General features: G+C 45.5%; 1 long non-coding RNA gene across 1 annotated transcript in view; it reads right to left on the bottom strand.

Annotated features, from left to right (window-relative positions):
- LOC144929871 (uncharacterized) overlaps positions 1-5,933 on the bottom strand; it is a 30,733-nt gene extending 24,800 nt beyond the window's left edge. The window contains exons 1-2 of the long non-coding RNA XR_013634988.1: positions 5,821-5,933; positions 1,874-1,906 (exon numbers count right to left, since the gene is read on the bottom strand). This is a non-coding gene — a long non-coding RNA (uncharacterized LOC144929871). The remainder of the gene's footprint in view (positions 1-1,873; positions 1,907-5,820) is intronic.
- Between the last annotated feature and the right edge of the window lie 1,830 nt (positions 5,934-7,763).

The raw sequence follows: 7,763 nt of genomic DNA on the forward strand, positions 1-7,763 counted from the left end.
CAGCCTCTCTAATCTCCCTTAGCATTTCATCATCACTATCGCTGTCCTGGTCAGGTGGTCGATAATAGATCCCTACTGTTATATTCTTATTAGAGCCTGGAATTACTATCCAGAGAGATTCTATGGAACATGTGGATTCATTTAAGATTTTTACTTCATTTGATTCTACATTTTCTCCCCCCCCCCGCCCCCGCACGACCTGTTCTGTCCTTCCAATATATATTGTACCCCGGAATGATTGTGTCCCATTGATTGTCCTCATTCCACCAATTTTCCGTGATGCCTATTATGTAAATATCCTCCTTTAACACGAGGCCTTCTAGTTCACCCATCTTATTATTTAGACTTCTAGCATTTGTGTACAAGCACTTTAAAAACTTGTCACTGTTTATTTGTCTGCCCTTTTCTGATGTGTCAGATTCTTTTTTATGTGACTGTTTCTTATCTGATCTGGCCCCTCCTTTATCCTCTTCCATCCTCTCCTCCCGACTAAAACCTAGAGAATCTCTATCAATAGACCCTCCTGTAAGAGAAGTCTCTGTCCGATCCACGTGCTCCTCTGCAGCAATCGGCTTTCCCCCCGCCCCCATCTCTTAACATTAAAAAGGTTGCAGAGCAATTTTTAAACTAAGTGCCAGCCGTCTGGATCCACCTTGGTTTAGGTGGAACCCATCCTTCCTGTATAGGCTCCCCCCTATCCCAAAAGTTTCCCCAGTTCCTAATAAATCTAAACCCTGCCTCTCTACACCGTCATCTCATCCACGCATTGAGACTCTGAAGCTCTGCCTGCCTACCTGGCCCTGCACGTGGAAGCATTTCTGAGAATGCCACCACAGAGGTCCTGGATTTCAGTCTCTTTCCTACCAGCCTAAATTTGCCCTCCAGGACGTCTCTCCTCCCCTTCCCTGTGTCACTGGTACCTACATGTACCACGACCACTGGCTCCTCCCCAGCACTGCACATGAGTCTGTCTAGATGCCTCGAGAGAAATCATAGCTGGCCCTATGACCACCACCTGAAACTCCAGATTCTGAACATGATGGGAAGCCAGATGAATAAAAGAGAGACTAGGATTGCCAGGGATCTCTCACTTCATAGATTTGCTAACCCTAACCGTGAAGGGAATGGGCTTCCGCCATTTAATCTGGCCTCTGTCTGTTAAAAGTATCAGGCTAATAGAACAGACTCTTGAAACAAAAGGAACTTGCAGTACTCACAGGCAGAGCATCACTGACGCGGCTCACCCCTGCCCTGCCTCCAATGGAGCGACCTCGGTTTAGCCTGGACCATGAACTCCAACACAGGAATGTTGATTTACATCCATTTGGAATCTGGCCCGTTGACTCCAATGAAGCTACGGATAAGTTACACCAGAAGGGGATCTGGCCCTGCTGACTTTACTGGAGCAATGGTTGATTTACCCCTGTTGTTCTGTCTCCACTTACTTTGATAGAGCAACACTAATTTACACCAGCTTGGGATCTGCTCCCTTGTAGAGATGAGGCCATGTACGGGATTGCCCATGGTGACACTATGATCTGCAGTCTCTCGGATGCAGAATGACAGAATTCCCCGTATATCACAGCTCCCAGTATGTATGACTCCACCTGGGAAGTGATTATAATGAACAGAGCCCACAGTAACCCAGCAAATTATCTACTTTTATGATGGGAGACTTGAACCTGCAAAGAACACTTGGATTGACACTTACATGCCCCATGGGACTTGGAAGTCCATTGCTTTGTGTTTTGCACCAGTCTTTGAACATGTGTCCAGGATACTCCAGTTGACTCTGAATCTCAGGGTTCGGGCTTGCGAAGAGGTACTGAGATAATATGACAGCCTGACAATAAAGTAAATCTAGAGTACTCACCAAAACAGCTTCTTCAAATGGAGTCTCGACATCCTGTAAGGAGATAGTTAGGAGTTATTTCACCCTGCTCTTTCTCCACGATCATTTCAATGTAGCTGATTCCTCACAATGGCAATAGCTTTCCCAGGTCAGTTCTACACAAGGAGCGCTTGGCCAGTGTGGCTCTACTGGTAGACGAGTGGGCTTTTGCCAGTATAGCATGTTCCCCCCAAAGCCAAATAAGGTCATGTCTGCATTACGCTGCATTGCCCTATGGAACATGCTGTGCACGCCAACAGAAGGTCTTTTTCTGCCAATATCAGCACTCCACCTCCCCGATGGATGTTCGGTATGCTGACAGAATCACCTTCTCTTGGTCTAGTTCCGTCTATACGGGGGATTCTCCAGGAAAATAGCCGTGTTGCCCAAGAGGGGTGATTTTTGCACACAGCTCGTTGATATAGCTGCACTGGCAGAACTTTATAGTGTAGACCAGGCTCAACCATACCAGCAAAAGCCCAGTTGTGCTGATTACAACTGCAGCTACAGTAGGGAGAGGCTTTTGCCAGCACAGCCGTGTCAGTCAGGAATCAAACCTCCTCACACCCCATACTATAGAGCTGTGCCAGCAGAAGTGTGTATTTCAGACATGGCCCCAGACAGCTCTGCGATGGGAAACAGCCCTCCTACACTTCCTTCTCAGTACTCAGATTGACCCCCAGAATCTGGAATTTGGGAACTAACTCCCTTTCTTGAGTCTGACTTTTCAAGATAAGAATTAGAGCTGGTTCAAATGTTTCAAAATGAGTTTTTGTAAAAATATTGACAGGTTTCAGAGTAACAGCCGTGTTAGTCTGTATTCGCAAAAAGAAAAGGAGTACTTGTGGCACCTTAGAGACTAACCAATTTATTTTAACTCCCTTTCTTGAGTCTGACTTTTCACGATAAGAATTAGAGCTGGTTAAATGTTTCAAAATGAATTTTTGTAAAAATATTGTCATTTTGTTTTGCAAAATCAGAAATGAAAAGAATTTGTGGTTTTTTTATTTATTCCCCCCCCCCCTTCATCTTTTCTGGAGCTGTTTGAAAAATTATAAGTGTGTTTTGGGGACATTTCAAAGAAAAATAGCATTTCAAATCTATTTGCAAAAATGGGTCTGAGGAATCAAAGAACAAACCTCAAAACTTTTTTTCTTTTTCTTTTTCATTATTTTTATGGAAAAATTGGGGAAAAAGGTGGCTAGAAAATTATGTAATAGAACTCATGCCTTTTTTTCTTTTTAGTTTTCATTATTTTCGTTGAAAAAAATCAGAAAAAAACAGAAGAAACAAATTTTTCCATCAAATTTTTCTTTTAAAAAAATCATTTTTAGTTAAAAATAAAATAGATTAGTGACAAATTTCAAGTAGTTCTACATTTTTCTCCTTTCAAAAATGACTGAGCATCCTGTTTGTTGTTTTCAAAAAATATAGAACGTGGAGGGAAGAGTTGATTGCACAGCTGAAACTGTTCAGCACTTTTGGGAATCAAGTCCAAATCGTCAGTGATTGCGCCCCCAAAGAATGAGATCTGCAGGTTTTGCTAACTGTGTGAGGGAAATGGCATGATAAGCTATTGTCAATTGGTGAGGGCCTCTCTATATCTCCGGCACACAAACCTCTTAGAACCATATGTAAACACTGAAGCTGAAGATTGGAACAATAGTTGCTTTTGTAATATCTAAGCACAATAATGGATCCAAAACATTTTCTGAATAAGCAAGGAAATCCCTGTAATCTTCTCCCCTCACTACACCGAGACAATTCCAACTCAGCTACAGGGAATGCTAAGATACTGTCCCTGAGCAATTCACCTTTGGACAGAGAGGAAAGGGGAGACATTTCAGATCGTATTTCACAGAGAAAATCATCATTATAATAGAAAGGTCCAACTTATGACATTCTCCTAAGCAAAGTAGGGAAATATGATCTAGGTGAAATTGGTATAATGTGTGTGCACAACTGGTTGAAAGGCTGGGTAACGGTGGTTCTCTGTCAAGCTGGGTGGACGTATCTAGTGGCGTTCTGCAGTGGTCACTCCTGGGTCTGATACTATTCCATATTTTCATTAATGACTTGGATAATGGGGTGGAGAACACACTTATAAAATGTGCAGATGATACCAAGCTGGGAGGAGTTGCAAGCAGAGGGTTAGAATTCAAAACAACCTTAACATATTGGAGAATTGGACCAAAAGCATCTAGATGAAATTCAATAGACAAGTGCAAAGTACTTCTCTTAGGAAAGAAAAAAACAAATGTACAGCTACAAAAGAGGGAATAACTGGCTAGGTGGTAATACCCGGAAAAGGATCAGGTGGTTATTGTGAGTCACAAATTGAATATGAGTCAACATGTGATACAGATGTAAAAGAGGCTATTATCATTCTGGGATATATTAACAGGAGTGGTGAATGTAAGACACAGGAAGTAATTGTTCCATTGTGCTCAGCACTGGGGAGGCTTCTGTTGGAGCCGTGTTTTCAGTTCTGGGCGCTACACTTTAGGAAAGATGTAAACAAATCGGAGAGTCCAGAGGAAAGCAACAAAAATGGTAAAAGGTTTCGAAAATGTGGCCTGTGAGGAGAGGTTAAAAAATGGGGCATGTTTAGTATTGAGACAAGAGGACTGAGGAGGGGGACCTGATAACAGTCTTCAAATATATTAAGGGTTGTTCTAAAGAGGACTGTGATCAACTGTTCTCTGTGTCCACTGAAGATAGGGCAAAAAGTAGGGGGCTTAATTGCAGCAAGGGAGATTTTGACTCGATATTAAAAAGAACTTTCTAACTCTAAGGGTAATTAAACTCTTGAGTAGGCTTGTGGAATCCCCATCATTGCACGTTTTTAAGAAAACTTTGGACACCACCTGTCAGGGATGGTTTAGGTTTCTTGGTTCTGCCTCAGTGCAGGGAGCTGGACATGATGACTTCTTGCGGTGCCTTCCAGCTCTACCTTTCTATTATTTTACAAAAGTCATCGTTATGACAAATAGTATGTCACTCCTAGCAGTGCTTTCATTGTTACCAGCAGCACTCCTACGGGCAGAGAGCTGCTTCCCTTGGGCAAAGGACAGAGATGAGGGGAATGGCAGCCATGATCTGGACTTCCATCATCGCTTCCGTTCAGCTCTTCCAGATGAGCAAGTCCCCATTGTGGCTGGGGAGTTTAGCAGCTGTATTTATCCCCTGTGTCATATCTGACACTACAAGCCTGATTGCTCCAACCCAATCCCTGGATTGTCAAAGAGATCAATAGTCTTCATTAAACTAAAAAGGTCAGGACCATCGTATTAGTCCTTCTGCAATATGGCTGTATGATGTCCCTAGAGTTTCTGATTACAGCCTTTGTGGTGTGGAAAGGGGCTGTAACCAAAGCATCCTCTGTTATTTTCAAACATTTTAGAGAATGGGGTGGGGAGTCGGGGAGGGGGGTTCTTTGCACAGCCCAGGATGTTCAGCACTTTTGGGAATCAAGATCAAGTCATCTCTGCTTGAGCCTCTAAAGAATGAGACCCCACCCCCAGCCCATATCGCTGACCACTGGGCCACAAGTTGGCCAAATGTGTGGTGGAAATGGCATAGTAAGCTAATGTCAATCAGTGAGGACCTCTCTATTTCTCCAGCACGCAAACCACTTTGAACCATATGTACACATTGAATCTGAACTTTGGAACAAAATGCGCTTTGGGGATATCGAAGCATAATAACAGATCTAAAGAATTTTCCAAATAAGTGAGGAAAACCCTTTAATCTTCTCCCCCCATTACTGTACTCGGCCAATTCAAACTCAGCACAGTGCTAAGACACTGTCCAAGAACAATTCACCTTTGGGCAGAGAGGAAAGTGGAGCCATTTCAGATCCCATTTCACAGAGAAAACCAGCATTATAATAGAAAGTATTATACTGCTCGTAGTGATCGCATCCTTACCTGTGCGCTGACCTGATGCGCGCTGCTTCTCTTTGGGGAAAGGATGGTGACGAGGAGAATGGCAGCCACAATCTGGAGCTTCATCTTGGCTGCTGAAAGATTCTTCCAGGTCCTGATATCCCCAGTGTGCAGCTCGAGGGTTTAGCATCTATATTTATACCATGTGTGGTACGTGACATTACAAGCTTGATTGCCCAAACTCCATGCCCTCATTGTCAAGGAGACCAATCACCTTTATCAATAAGGAAAGGTCAGACAGCTCATTTATCACCAAAACTCACCCTGTGGAATCTGATTTCTGCTTCCAAAGGCCAGGATCCAACTTCAGCTGGAAAAATAAACTGCTGTTCTCCCTAAACTTATCAAAGTGACTTATCTTTTCCTTTCTGGCATGGAGAGGCAGAACCTGCTTTATTTTTCTAATCTGCCCCAATCCCCATGCCCACCGTTTCTGCTAACTAATCAACTAGCCCATCCCTAGCCCTGCAGCCTCTCAGTTTCCCCTGCGCTCTACGGGCTGTTCCCTTGAAGGGGCCACGAGCCTGATCTTACCCTACTCTCTCAAGCGCAGTATCTTGCGCCACTGGTTCTGCCCAGTGGAACCAACAAGTCTCTCTTTACCCTCCCATGATTGCCCAGACTTTGCAGCCTGCAACTCCTGCCACTTTATTGTCTCGTTCAGGTCATGAACATTTCTTCTTTCCCTCTGCGAAAGGTCTGCCCCCCACAGTAGAGATGTGTCTACCGTAGGTGAAGATATGTCCGTCCACAGCTGAAGTATCTCCCAATCTTTCATATCCTTAACCTTCCAACCTCCCTGCAAGGACAGGAAGTGCTATTGTCCCTGTCTTACAGATGGGAAACTGAGGCACAGAAGGACTCAATAACGTAATCAAGGTCACACAGGAGTCTGTGGCACCACAGGGGATTGAGCTGTCATGTCCTGAGTCCTAAGCTAATGCTCTAACCACTGGGCGACCCTCCTTCCATAACCTGAGTCCCAAAAGCCACCCCTGGAGGCAGGAATGTAGCAAGTAATGAAATCAGAGGCGCTCCCAAGTGTAAGGGGACTGTTGTCCCCTTACTAACATTCAGTGGGGGTGTTTTAGTTGCTAGCTGCCGGTACTAAAAAGGGGGAAGGTTGGATGGGGAATCAGGACCCTGAGACTGACAGCCCCCAGGAACAATGGGGAGAGGCCAATGCTCCAGATCAGCCTGAATGACAGGGCGAGCAGGCTAATCAGGGAGTCAGAAGGCCAAGGAGGTCCCGTCCTCGTCCTCCATGTGAGCTGGATTTGCCTGGGTCAGACAGAGTGGGGCCGAGCTAAGGAGAAAGCAGGGGCCCAAGCTAAGCTGGGGAGCAGAGCTGGGCCAGATCCAGAGGGACCTGAAAAGCAGCCCAGAGAGAGCAGACCCTGTCCTGGGAGCAGAGCTGCAGCAACCAGAGCCAGAGGGGCCAAAGAAGCAGCCCAGGGAGCTGGAGACAGCAGCAGCAGTGCAGAGGCCGAGCGGTGGAGCTGGGGCTGGAGCAGTCCGGAGCTGGGTGCGGAGAGCAGCTGGGGAGAGCAAGGGGGACCCTGGGCAGTGGGCCCAGCACAGGGAGACGCCTCAGCCAAGAGGCTCTGCAGGCCAGGCTTGGATCGTAACCCCGCCAGGGCGGGGGCGACACTGGGCAGAAGGGTCCTACCACTTAGAGCCTGAGAGCGTGTGGCCACCACCAGAGCAAGTGTCCAACCCACAGCATCCCTGCTGCACAGCCAGGGCCTGAGAAGAAGGCCTGGGACTTACGAGGAACAGACTGTGAACTGCCCTGACGTTCCAGAGACACTGTTTGTGATTTTCCCTGCCACAGAGCAGGGTGATGTGTTTCCTTTAACCTTTCTCATTCTTCCTTACTCTTTTTAAAATTAATTGTTGATTAAATAACTTGTATTTGCTTTAAG

Source organism: Lepidochelys kempii, chromosome 24 (genome assembly GCF_965140285.1).
Source record: "Lepidochelys kempii isolate rLepKem1 chromosome 24, rLepKem1.hap1, whole genome shotgun sequence".
In the NCBI taxonomy this organism is placed as follows: Eukaryota; Metazoa; Chordata; order Testudines; family Cheloniidae; genus Lepidochelys; species Lepidochelys kempii.